The sequence below is a fragment of the Pleurodeles waltl genome, chromosome 4_2 (assembly GCF_031143425.1).
Source record: "Pleurodeles waltl isolate 20211129_DDA chromosome 4_2, aPleWal1.hap1.20221129, whole genome shotgun sequence".
Lineage (NCBI taxonomy): Eukaryota > Metazoa > Chordata > Amphibia > Caudata > Salamandridae > Pleurodeles > Pleurodeles waltl.
The window spans coordinates 932143170-932157091 of NC_090443.1; the positions used below are offsets into that span (position 1 = coordinate 932143170).

The 13922-nt window shown below is 44.5% G+C and overlaps 1 protein-coding gene across 2 annotated transcripts in view; it reads left to right on the plus strand.

Moving 5' to 3' along the window:
- The first annotated feature begins 4026 nt into the window (after window positions 1–4026).
- Window positions 4027–13922, plus strand: part of LOC138293492 (voltage-gated potassium channel KCNC1-like) — a 129677-nt gene continuing 119781 nt past the window's right edge. The window contains exon 1 of one of the 2 annotated variants that reach the window (XM_069232732.1): window positions 4027–4246. The gene's annotated coding sequence lies outside the window, so the exon portion shown is untranslated. The remainder of the gene's footprint in view (window positions 4247–13922) is intronic. The other variant, XM_069232731.1, reaches the window with a different exon arrangement.

Sequence of the window (13922 nt, forward strand, 5' to 3'; positions counted from 1 at the left end):
GAACTATGTGGGGGCACCTTGGCTAGTGCCAGGGTGCCCACACACTAAGTAACTTTGCACCCAACCTTCACCAGGTGAAGGTTAGACATATAGGTGACTTATAAGTTACTTAAGTGCAGCGGTAAATGGCTGTGAAATAACGTGGACGTTATTTCACTCAGGTTGCACTGGCAGGCCTGTGTAAGAATTGTCAGAGCTCCCTATGGGTGGCAAAAGAAATGCTGCAGCCCATAGGGATCTCCTGGAACCCCAATACCCTGGGTACCTCAGTACCATATACTAGGGAATTATATGGGTGTACCAGTATGCCAATGTGAATTGGTAAATTTAGTCACTAGTCTGTTAGTGACAAATCTGGAAAGCAGAAAGAGCATAACCACTGAGGTTCTGGTTAGCAGAGCCTCAGTGAGACAGTTAGGCATCACACAGGGAACACATACAGGGCACATACTTATGAGCACTGGGGCCCTGCCTGGCAGGGTCCCAGTGACACATAGACTAAAACAACATATATACAGTGAAATATGGGGGTAACATGCCAGGCAAGATGTTACTTTCCTACAGGTGCCTTGTTAGTTCAGCAGTTATTCGGCAATGTGACCTCCTCCAAAGGTGCCTTGTTGGTTATGTAGGTGCTCAGCAGTGTGACCTTCCTCCAGTGGTAATATGTAAACACTATGGGCCACCCTATGGACAACAAATTACATATAGTATAAATAAATTTAATAATGTAATTTAAATACAATTATGCATGTCTCTCAAGCCCTGTAAACAAAAATCCAACATTAATTTTATTATGATCTCAACACATATAGAGAGTCAATCATTATTTAATACTTTCACAAAATTATATAAACATATTGGAAAAAATATATACAAAGGAAACCAAGAAAACCCAAAACACCCTCATAAATATAACAAGAAAAAATATCTCAAACTGAAAGGATTCTGCAATCAAACAACCCACACATACACAGGCACTACCACTCACCCTCTAATAAAATAAATCCATATAATACAAACTATGCCGTGTAACATGCATATAATACAAAATAGTTAAACAATACAACATTCCAAAATATCAAATTGTTGGTGATTTTAAATCTGTAGTTATTCCACCATGATCAATTTCATGATGTATTATCTTCAACATACATTAGATAAACTATAAATTCAATCTTTTGGGTTTTCTTGGTTTCCTTTCACATATTTTTTCCAACATGTTTATATAATTTTGTGAAAGTATTAAATAATGATTGAATCTCTATATGTGTTGAGATCCTAATAAAATTAATGTTGGCCCATAGTGTTTACATATTACTAATTTTCTCTGGAGGGGCCATTTTTGTTGTTTCAGGGGCCCCTGTGTAGAACTTACTTCCTCCAGTGGTGCCTTTTCAATTCTTAGGTACGCAATGCATGATTTACACCACTTTGTAACCCTTTGCATCACATTATGCATGCGCCATGCATAATATATGCAAAAGATGTGTTCCCCCTCATTAGGGGAACATCACAAATGGCACATTGGAACTGCGCCATTTTTTGTGGCTACTTTTAATGCCTGCTCAGAGCAGGCATTAAAATGGGGCACACCATTGGTTACAATGGCCCCCTGTGCACTGTTGAGGGATAGCCCCAACATTTTGGCTCTAACCCTTAACAGTACATCAATACTGTCAAACATTGTGACGCTATTGCCCCCTACCATGTGCCATGGAGTATTTTAAATACGGCACACACATGGTGGCAGTAGGAGAGCGCTAAGGGGCGCAGGACAAGTAGCACTGCACTGGGTGCAGCGCCACTTGTCTTAAATCTGCTCTTATGTTTTTCTCAGTCTTTCATTACCCGAATGTTGCTAACAAAGGGTTGGTTTGGATGGAAATACATTCTTATTAGTGAAGTCAACTACAACCGGTGTGGTATGTTTTAAGCCCTAAGTCTAAACAATCTTACAATATACTGCCTACTAGTATGGATTACATGATTCCTTGTAATCTTTACTCTCTTATGAAACATTTCCTAGCATTTCTACATGCTGATTTACACATGTATGATTCATTGTCTCGGTATAGTTTATGTGTGGTGTAAAGTGCTCTGACATGCCTCACTGTTATGAATAGTGCTGTAAAACAAATTAAATGCATCGAGAGAGGTGCAATGGAGGGATCAGGGGCAATGTTGGATGGTGATAGTGAGGGAATCCATGGAGAAGGAGGTCACTGTGGAAGGGCACAGAAAACGGTTGTTGCACTGGGAGCCACCAGCCCTAACGCCGGCCCTGCTTATGTATGCAGCAATTTGACCTTCTTCCTGTGGATCCTTGTCAGGGACTTTTATCCAGAAGTGGCTTGCCACTGCTATAACTCTCCCACAGTGTGACCTTCCCCCAGGGCTTCCTTGTCCATGAGTTTCTTCCAGAAGTGGCTCGCCAGTGCTTTAGCTCTCCCACAGTGTGATCTTCCTCCAGCATTTCTTTGTCAGTGAGTTTCAACCAGAAGTGGCTGCTCAGTGTGCATAACATAAGTATTTTGCACAGCTTTTTTTGCTTTGCTTTTGCACTATTTTGTTTCAAAACCCAGTGTTTTTTAAGGTACATACATGTTACTAGTGACTTGCAGTCTGTGTAGATAAGAGCAGCAGCCAATTGGGTTGTGTTGGTACTAAAGTTGTGAGAAAGTTGCAGTGTGCTCCATAGCTGTGGTGCTCATCATCATTATCAATCAGGATTTGTAAGACAGGGCTAATCACCCAACAGGGCATTCAGCCGCTTGCAGTGAGAACGAGTGAAAAGCAAGGTGAAGGCACACAAAAAACTGGGGAAAAAGCAAGAAGAAATCAGTGAAAACGAGGGAAAAACAAGGAGAAGGCAAACAAAAAAACAGGGGAAAAAGCAAGTAGAAAGCAGTGAGAAGGAGGGAAATGCAAGGAAAAGGCACTCAAATAATGGGAGAAATAGTAAGGAGAACACAGGAGTAAGAGCGATGCAGCAGCACAGGGACAGCTGGGCCTGGGACCTGCTCAACGGGGCCATGCTGCAGCCTCCATTAAGTAAGCCCTGGGAGGAGCGAGGTGCGCTGGGAGCCGGTGGGCAGGGCTAGGCAGGAAGCAGCAAATAACGGGCAGGCGGGGTGGTAATGAGAGAAAAAGCGATGAGAAAGCAGTGAAAATGAGGGAAAAGCAAGGAGAAGGCAAACAAGAAACGGGGAAAAAGCAAGTAGAAAGCAGTGAGAATGAGGGAAATGCAAGGAGAAGGCACTGAAATAACGGGAGAAAAAGTAAGGAGAACACAGGGTCAAGAGCGATGCAGCAGCACGGGGACAGCTGGGCCTGGGACCTGCTCAACGGGGCCATGCTGCAGCCTCTATTAAGCAAGCCCTGGGAGCCGGTCTGCAGGGCTAGGCAGGAAGCAGCAAATAACGAGCAGGCAGGGTGGTAATAAGAGAAAAAGCAAAGAGAAAGCAGTGAAAATGAGGGAAAAGCAAGGAGAAAGCACACAAAAAACGGGGAAAGCAAGGAGAAAGTAGTTAATACTAGGGAAAAGCAAGGAGAAGGCACACATAAAACTTGGCAGGGGAAGCAAGGAGCAAGCAGTGAGGACGAGGGAAAAGCAAAGAGAAGGCACTCAACAAAAGGGGGGAAAAGCAAGGAGCTGCAGCACAGGAAGAGCTGGGCCTTGGACCTGATGTGGCATGGGACCTGCTAGGAACCTGGTGCTTTGTAGTGTATGCCAAGGCGTACATTAATATACATCATGGAAATAAGAGAGTGGCAGTACGGGGGTGGGGGGAGTATTCTGACCGAGAATGGACTTACATTCTAATGGAGGAATTTACCCTCCTAGCATCCATCATTATGAATTATAATTGCTCAGTTTCGAAGGCGCATTGAATGTCGCTAAAACAAAATAAAAGGACTGCTGGACTGAAGTATGGGAGTTAACTTGATGATGACAGAGTATTCTTCATAACAAGCCCCCTCCTGGGAACTCCCACTTATATACAAGCGGAGTTAAACAGCCGCAGGTTTGCGCACCCCACACAGAGACAACATGTGGTCGATGGGTGGATGTTCTCTGGTCCACATCTGTAAGCTATAGTTTTCTTGGCATCTCCCCTTCCCCTGGACATGGGGAAAGCCCCCCCACTTCCTGTTTTTCACTGGAGCAGCTGGCTTGCTTTCTGACTTTTACTCTCTCGGCCAGTTTCCCTCACTCTGTCCCGGCGCAGGCAGCAGGCGAAAGGTAAGAACTTGAGGCTCGCTAGATTTCTGCTTAAGTGTTTGCGTTTTGTGTTTTTGATAAGGCGTAATGTGCGCGCAGGGGAGAGAAAGAGGTCGCCTCTGTAATGTTTTAAAGTTATTTACTAAACGACGTATGAAGCTGCCACCATTTTGCAGAGCCCCGCTCACCCCTCTAAGATGCTGAACGTATTAATATAACGCGAATTTTTACTTTAGTGTGGCTTTGTTATTTTTAACAAAATAAATAAACCGAGAGGGAGCAAGAATGGTTATTGCAAAACTTCACTAAATAAAATAGGCCAGGGAAATACTGAAAAGCATATTACTTTGCGGCAATGTTTTAGTGGGAAGATAATCATAATGGGACTGGAGGGGGTTAATACGAATGCAAAGGGGTCGGATCTGTACGAAGCACACAGATCTAAGTGGAGGTGTGGGAGCCAACACACTTATAGGGAGAGAGGCGAGCCCGAGCCGAGCCAAAGGTCTGACTGGGATCCTAGAGCCCGTGCACGAGACGAGCCCTGAAAATGTTTGTTATGTAGTGCTTTAAATGGGCCGGTACTGTCCGGTACTGAGTACCGGCACTTTTTTATTTTGAGAGCGAGAGTACCGGCACATCTCAAGAAAAACGCAATACTTTTAATTGGAGAGTACCGGCACTTCTCACAAACAAGCAGGTACTCTGGCACAGAGTACCTGCAGTTCCATTTTTCCATTTCAAGCACTGATGTAAATCACACAACAAACATCACATAGAATCTCATAAAGTCGCTTAAAAACGAAAACGTTATTTAAAATGTGAATGTTTGACATGAATACCTCCTATTATAAACATTGCACTGACAAGTACTCATTAAAAGTGTTAGTTAGTGGTGCACTTGAAGATAATACAATTGTCATGTAAATGCTATGTGTGGCCCAGATTATTACACAGCAACATTATAGACTATTATATCAGTCACAGGTTTTTGTACAACTGGTATTCTGAACTCGCATGTTTTTAAGTGCTTTCATACACGATGATGAAGAAAAACGTTTTAGTGAAGTAGAAAAAAAATCCTTAAAATAACACAGTTCAACCTCTGAAGCCGCAAAATATCCAGATTTTCTGGTTTCATTGTGTGCAATCAGCCAGGAAATGGGAATCTATTTGCTTTTCCTTACATTAAGGTTTTGTTTTTCCCTCTGTGCATTTTTTGCAGTTTTTGTATAGAGAGAACTCGACTCGTATGCCCCACTGGAGTGCTTTTCATGGGCACCAGTGGCATTACACAAGGTCACATTCATTTTTTTATAGGCATGGGAGCATTCAGTGCCGGTAAAGACTGGTTTTCCTAATCCACTCAGATGTTCAAATAAAATACAGATCTGTTATTTGCAGCAGGCATATTAACCCTCTGCGCTGCTTTATGGGGAGTCAAAACTGCCACCAGACAAGACTCAGATCTCTTTCTCTCTCCCTGATAGGAACATTAATCACAACAATTACCGCAACATTTTTTATTGCTGCCTGAAAGCTGGAGCACAAGGACCTCTGCAGCAGGTGCTTTAAAATCGTAAATGATTGCTCAACACAGTGCGCCCTCCCGAGGTCAGTGCCCCCCTTACAGGTCAGCTCCAGTGGTGCTGTACCTGTGGCACTGAAAGCCAGCTCTGTTTGTCCACAATCTCAGGATTTTGAGCCAAGGAGTCGAACCTGGTTCTTTTGACTCATAAAGTAGCTTTGAGGGTTAATGAGCCTGCTGCAAAACACATCCTGTAACATGCAGATCACAGATTCATATTTTATGTTGTTAGGTAAGTGGGTCACTGCATTTGACACAGAGATCCTTTTTAGGGGCGAGCGCAAATCTCTCCGTCCCCTGTAGTAATCTCTTTTTGGGCTTCCAACCACGCCCATGTTACATCAGTCACTTTGATTGGTTCGTGGGCTTGCCTTTTAAAATCCGCTTGCTTTCATTTCTGAAAGGCATGCATACGTCATGCCTTTCCGCTGTTTAGCCCACCTACACAGTGCTAGTAAACTACTGAAAACATACGAGGCTTGATGTTTTCAGCGTGGTTTCCGGACTACTTTACCTGTTTATTTTCCACGCAGCGCGATCGCGCTGGGGTTTACATAGTGCGATTACACTAGTTTTTTCCCGTTTCAATTTCAGCACGACCGCGCTTTTACATAGTGCGATTGCACTGCATTTTTTTCTTTTAATTTGGTTGGCAAGAAAAGTCCGGTTAGGAGTTTACAACGCTAATAGCTCTAACTCGAGCAAATGCGAAACCCGTTGCATTCAAAATGCTTGTTTGACTTCCAGTTCGTAAGTTGCAATCCATGATTTGTAGCACACCGAGCTCTGAACCGGTGTCAAGGAGCTACATTAAAACTGCAAGTCATTGTTTTAGATACCTATTTTTTCTCAATCTATTATTCTACATTTGCAAAGAAGGATTCCTTTTGGTAGTAATAATGTTTTGTTAGTACAGACAATTGTAATCCCTGTGTTAAGTTCTAAATGCTGAGTGTTTGTTTTTCCTGACTGTGCACTCTTAACATATATACTCTTTATAAGTGTGGACGAAATGTGACTCCTACACCTAATAACCCTCATTGTCTTATATAACTATTCTTGTACATTCATTTACACAAATATATGATTTATTGTCTCTTTCGGTGTGATGTAAAGTGCTTAGACATCCTATACTGGTATTACTAGTGAATTGCAATTGGAGGGGCACCGACAAAGTTCACATAGGAAGTAATCATCCAAATATGTTGCTCCAATGGGATCTTTTATTCTCTTCGAATAACAGTCAACCGCCAACATGTTTCGTTCACCACCTGTGAACTTCCTCGGGCTGAAAAACAAACATACAGAAAGTATACATAATTCTCATTTAATACATCAAAAAATATCATTCCAATACATAATAGAGCCATACAAACATGACATCTAAAGCTTTGAGCTCATAATGCTAATAGAAAACAGTGTCAAATTTCACCATTACATGTTTAAAAACATGTGCACATGTATCTTCCCTCTCTGTATTATTGGTTACTGCTAAAAACATAAAAAGCACATCTAAAGACATTAAGAAGGAAAGGAAAGGACTGAACCATTCCCCCTTTTACATAATGCTGCATTAGCAATCCAAATTAGGACCAAGTCCTAGGAATAGGTGAACTCTAGTGATCACTCCACAATGAAATATTCTAGTTCAAATATATTTCCCCTACATGTAGATATTTACTAATACATACTAATAAACAGCTCTTCAATCTAAGCGTAATATTTAAAAATATTTCTCCTCCCTCTCATGAACATTTTTATATTCCAGTAGGAATATAGGTCGAACAGGGCTTTAAATAACATACCATCAGTGTTTTTATTTGTGCAGAGGGTTGAAGTTTCCCATTACAGCACCTGCAAGCTCTCAACCACATATATTCTCTTCTATTATTCCTTTGGTAAAAGTATATTCATTCCTAAAAATGAATCGAAAATTCATTATTAGTGATATAAAAGAATTAAATAAAAATAATTTAGTAAGTGCCATTTAAATCGATATGTATGTAAATGCTCATACACACCTCTATATCTGGTATACCTACAGTGCATGCACATTTCTGATATGGGATGGGGTAGAGGAGTTGAACAAAGTCAAAAACCTGCATCCAAGCAGTGATAGGCTCTAGATATCCCAACAACTCCCCCAACCCCTCCCAGGCAGGGTGATTCTCAGACTAAAGCAGGGCTGGTGTCCCTTTCAATCAAGCATTTGTTTTGGTCCCAGCTAGAAGTAAACGTAACTAACCTCGCTGTCTGCAGGTTGCTGCTCTGAACAGAAAGCAGATAATCTGCAGGCGCTGCTGAATTGTGTCTTGGTGTCAGAAAATTATATCAGGACTGTAAGGAAATGCCTCCTTGGCATGGTTACCCCCTAACATTTTGCCTTAGCTTATGCTAAGTTAGGATTTGAAAGTGTGCTGGGACCCTGCTAACCAGGCCCCGGCACCAGTGTTCTTTCCCTAAACTGTACCTTTGTCTCCACAACTGGCACAACCCTGGCACTCAGGTAAGTCCCTTGTAACTGGTATCCCTAGTACCAAGGGCCCTGATGCCAGGGGAGGTCTCTAAGGGCTGCAGCATGTCTTATGCCACCCTAGGGACCCCTCACTCAGCATATGCACACTGCCTCACAGCTTGTGTGTGCTGGTGGGGAGAAAATGACTAAGTCAACATGGCACTCCTCTCAGAGTGCCATGCCAACCTCACACTGCCTGTGGCATAGGTAAGTCACCCCTCTAGCAGGCCTTACGACTCTAAGGCAGAGTGCACTATACCACAGGTGAGGGCATATGTGCATGAGCACTATGCCCCTACAGTGTCTAAGCAAAACCTTAGACATTGTAAGTGCAGGGCAGCCATAAGAGTATATGGTCTGGGAGTTTGTCAAACACAAACTCCACAGTTCCATAATGGCTACACTGAAAACTGGAAAGTTTGGTATCAAACTTCTCAGCACAATAAATGCACACTGATGCCAGTGTGCAATTTATTGTAAAATACACCCAGAGAAATCCTCCATCTTGTGAGTGGAGGATTCCCCCTATAGGATTAGGGATGTGTCCCCCTCCCCACAGGGAGGAGGCACAAAGAGGGTGTAGCCACCCTCCAGGACAGTAGCCATTGGCTACTGCCCTCCCAGACCTAAACACACCCCTAAATTCAGTATTTAGGGGCTCCCCAGAACCTAGGAAACTAGATTCCTGCAACCTTAACAAGAAGAAGGACTGCTGACCTGAAGCCCTGCAGAGAAGACGGAGACGACAACTGCTTTGGCCCCAGCCCTACCGGCCTGTCTTCCTACTTCGAAGAAAACTGCAACAGTGACGCATCCAACAGGAACCAGCGACCTCTGAAGCCTCAGAGGACTGCCCTGCAACCAAGGACCAAGAAACTCCTGTGAACAGTGGCCCTGTTCAAAAACCTGCAACTTCCTTGCAACAAAGAAACAACTTTAAAGACTTCACATTTCCCGCCGGAAGCGTGAGACTTTCCACTCTTCACCCGATGCCCCGGCTCGACCTGCAGAAAACCAACACCTCAGGGAGGACTCCCCGGCAACTACTAGCCCGTGAGTAACCAGAGACGACCCCCCTGAGCCCCCACAGCAACACCAGCAGAGGAAATCCAGAGGCTCCCCCTTCCGCGACTGCCTGTAACAAGGGACCAGATGCCTAGAACTAACACTGCACCCGCAGCCCCAGAACCTGAAGGAACCGAACTCCAGTGCAGGAGGGACCCCCAGGTGACCCTCTGCCTAGCCTAGGTGGTGGCTGCCCCAAGGAGCCCCCCCTGTGCCTGCCTGCACTGCTGAAGTGACCCCTGAGTCTCTCCATTCCTTCCTATACAAAACCCGACCCCTGTTTCCACACTGCACCCGGCCGCCCCTACGCCGCTGAGTGTGTACTTTCTGTGCCTTCTTGTGTCCCCTCCGGTGCCCTACAAAACCCCCCTGGTCTGCCCCCGAGGACGCAAGTACTTACCTGCTGGCAGAATGGAACCGGGGCACCCCTGTTCTCCATAGAAACCTATGTGTTTTGGGCACCTCTTTGACCTCTGCACCTGACCGGCCCTGAGCTGCTGGTGTGGTAACTTTGGGGTTGCCTTGAACCCCCTACTGTGGGCTCCCTATGCCCGAACTTTGAGACTTGTAAGTGTTGTACTTACCTTCAAAACGAATCTTTGCGTACTTCCCCCGGAACTGTTGATTTTTGCAGTGTTCACTTTAAAAAAAACTTTTTGCCATTTTTACAAACACTGTACATTATATTGTGTTTATTCAAAGTTCCTGGAGTATCTAAGTGAAATACCTTACATTTGAAGTATTAAGTGTAACTCTGGAACCTGTGGTTCTCAAAATAAACTAAGAAAAGATATTTTTCAATATAAAAACCCATTGTCCTGGAGTAAGTCTTTGAGTGTGTGTTCCTCATTTATTGTCTGTGTGTGTACAACAAATGCTTAACACTATCCCTCTGATAAGCCTACTGTTCGACCACACTACCACAAAATAGAACATTAGAATTATCTACTTTTGCCACTATGTTACCTCTAAGGGGAACCCTTGGACTCCATGCACACTGTTTCTTACTTTGAAATAGTATATACAGAGCCAACTTCCTACAAGGACAAATACAGCATATTTCACTGGGTCAGGCAGATCACAGATCTGGCTCAGAAATACCGACTAGAACTGGTACACAGAGGTATCGCCCTCATTTTCTGCACTCGACCTACATAAACAGATGGGCATTCTTTCCTGAATAAAAGAATCCCTCATCCCTCCATTTAACCTCCAAATACGCACCATTGCTTTGCAGCCTGCTGTGCAGCCTCTTTTGTTTTGTTTTCATAGATGTCTAAGTTGGCAGGTCTACCATGATTTCTGGGTCACATCCCAGTCATAGTTTTTTGAGTGGAGAGGGATCTGCCAGGACAAATAGGCCCACTATTGTGACTGATCATGGGTATAAACCTTATTAAACAAAGTACATACTTTAGACATGTATAACGCTGTGTACCTTTGCAGAAGCACAATGCAAAAGATGCACATGACAAATATTTCGAAACTGAAGGAGGGCTCTGTTTATGCGCCTCTGGTGTTTGTGGTACACTGCTTGCATTGAGATGTTTGTGCACTCTTCAGCCACCGCAGGGTTGTTGTAAAGCTATTTTAGCCATATTTTATACACTTTATTTTAGCTACCCAGGCCTGCAGCTATGCATTTTCACCTAGATAAATTTTCTGCAGCATGTTTTTTTATTTTTATTTTTAGTAAGAGCCACTTTTGCGGTGCTGTCTTTATTGTTTCTATCGCATTCTCCTTTCGCCTAGGAAAACATTGTGTTCTTAGCAGAGGCTCTATGTTTTTTCCAAGGCTTTAGTCAGATAGGATTGCCGACAAACATGGTATGCTGTGTCTTCAACATTCACAGAAAAACATGCACGCAGGGACTATTTCTTAGAATGTCAGATGTTTTATTATAAAAACACCCCTTTGTCACAGACACGTTAGAGGGAGATTCCAGCCAGATGACCACGACTGTATGCTGATTGCTTCGCTACAGCTACCTGCTTAGATGGCCGCCCCTGATCCACATGGGGACGGTGTCTTTCTAGACTACAAGCATCCAGGTATGAGGGATGATGTACTCCTAGGGGGAAACCCAAAGGGCAGATTAGGCTTAGTATGCTGTGCTCATACTTAGCATAGGCAGGAGTATTATAGATCCATCCCCTTTTGACAGTATGGTAGGACTGTTTTTGTGTTTTACACTTCTAGTCACATGCTTGCTTATATTGTGTTTTATCATCCTAGGTATTGCTATACACACACTTTTATCTAAGATGCAGTTATTTCAATAAATGCTTATTGAACTTTATTCTGCCTCTGTTGTCTTTGCCGGAGTGAGACTTTTGGTAACTGAGAGAAAGGGATGTGATCTGATTAACCACGATTCCCTGAGGAGTCTATCTTGCCATGTGCTCGGTTGCCACAATCATCTCGGCCAGAGATGAGGAGCTGCTAGTTAGCCGGAAAACCCGCATTAGGCTGACAGGTCTCACCTGGTGTGGAATTGTACTCAGTACCTGCAATCCATGTGATCCTACCCCCCAAATCCAGTAGCCTCATTAGCATAATGAGAACGTATGCAACAGGGTCACAGGGACACGTCCTGCTGCCAAACTCGACATCCCTGTAAGACCCTGCCTTCCACTGCACACTTAGGGCCGTATTTACAGAAAGTGGCGCATCACTTTTGATGCACCACTTTTATTGCGCTTCCTAATGACACCATGTGTGTGCTTATTTACAATACCTGCGTGGGAATGCCCCCCTTGCATACATTATGCCTGGTGCAGGCATAATGTGGTGCAAGGGGTTACAAAGTGGTGCAATGGATGCATTGCCCCACTTTGTAGAGATGGCATAGAAGAATGGCCTTCTTCATGCCACATTAGCGTAAAACAAATGGCAGTAGAGTGGCGCTAAGAGTCACTAGGGCCTTGTAAATCTGGCCTTAAGGGAGGTAAGTCATCAAATAGTGGCCGCAAAATGTTGTCAACATGCAAAAAAAACACAATAAACATGCCACACTAATCTAAGTAAACACAAAAAAAACTGCATAAATGAAGGTGTCCGAGTTAACATACAAATAGGTAATCATGCCGAACTGTGTCACAAATGATGTATGAAGGTCATGAAGACAAGAATACAAGATTGCCAATGAGAACTCATCTTATAAGGGTGTGCATGATCATCACACTGCAGCCAGACCTAAAACTGTTTCCCCAATACCAAGGGGGTCATTCTAACCCTGGCGGTCGGTGATAAAGCGGCGGCCAACCCGCCAACAGGCCGGCGGTCAAAAAAATGCAATTCTGACCCTGGCGGGAACCGCCAACACAGGCCGCCGCTTTAACACTCCGACCGCCACGGCGGAACAAACAAACAGCGCGGCGGTCACCGCCAACAGGCAGGCGGCAGACAATGTACCGCCCACCCTATCATGACCCACCAATCCGCCACCTTTTCCGGGGCGGGAGCCCCGCCGATAAAAACACGGCGGAAACAGACATTTTCAATGGAAAACGCTCACCTCGAGACACTCCACGCGGAATCCGGACTGCATGGAACCCGAATTGAATATCATACCTGCTCTCGTCTACCTGCTCATCTACCACGAGTACGAACTCCGGCGCAGACGTCAACGGTGAGTACTGCACCTACGACACAGGGGAGGGGGTAGGACGAAAGGTTACGGGCACACACATATGCGACCCCCCCAATATGTACACACCAATGCAGAGCAACAAGTCACAGTGACACCACCCAAACACCCGTAAAAAATACAATGACACAACCAAATTTAGAATAAATATTTATGTACAAAAAAATCTCCTGGAAATTATTGACCAACCGTGATAAATATTTACAAAAATAAAAAATATATACACATCAGTGTATAACTGAAGTAACAAGTCCTGCACATCCTACGAATCTAACATGTCCGTGGGCCAATGTTTAGCGAAACAAGGGCAAAGCCCACACACGAGACCTGAGTCCTTTGGAGAGAACACTGCAGGGGCATCTGATGTTAAAACTACAGGCACCTCAGGGGGAAGGGAAGGGGGGGCCACCACAGCCACATGAGTCCACGATGCCAGATCCACGAGGAGCCACCATGCCCACTGCACCATCCTGGGGAGTGCAAAGCCACAGTCTCTCAATGTCTCTACAGTGGGTGGGCTGCCCACTGTACCATCCTGGGGAGTGCAAAGCCACAGTCTCTCAATGTCTCTACAGTGGGTGGCTTGCCCACTGTACCATCCTGGGGAGTGCAAAGCCACAGTCTCTCAATGTCTCTACAGTGGGTGGCTTGCCCACTGTACCATCCTGGGGAGTGCAAAGCCACAGTCTCTCAATGTCTCTACAGTGGGTGGGCTGCCCACTGTACCATCCTGGGGAGTGCAAAGCCACAGTCTCTCAATGTCTCTACAGTGGGTGGGCTGCCCACTGTACCATCCTGGGGAGTGCAAAGCCACAGTCTCTCAATGTCTCTACAGTGGGTGGCTTGCCCACTGTACCATCCTGTGGAGTGCAAAGCCAC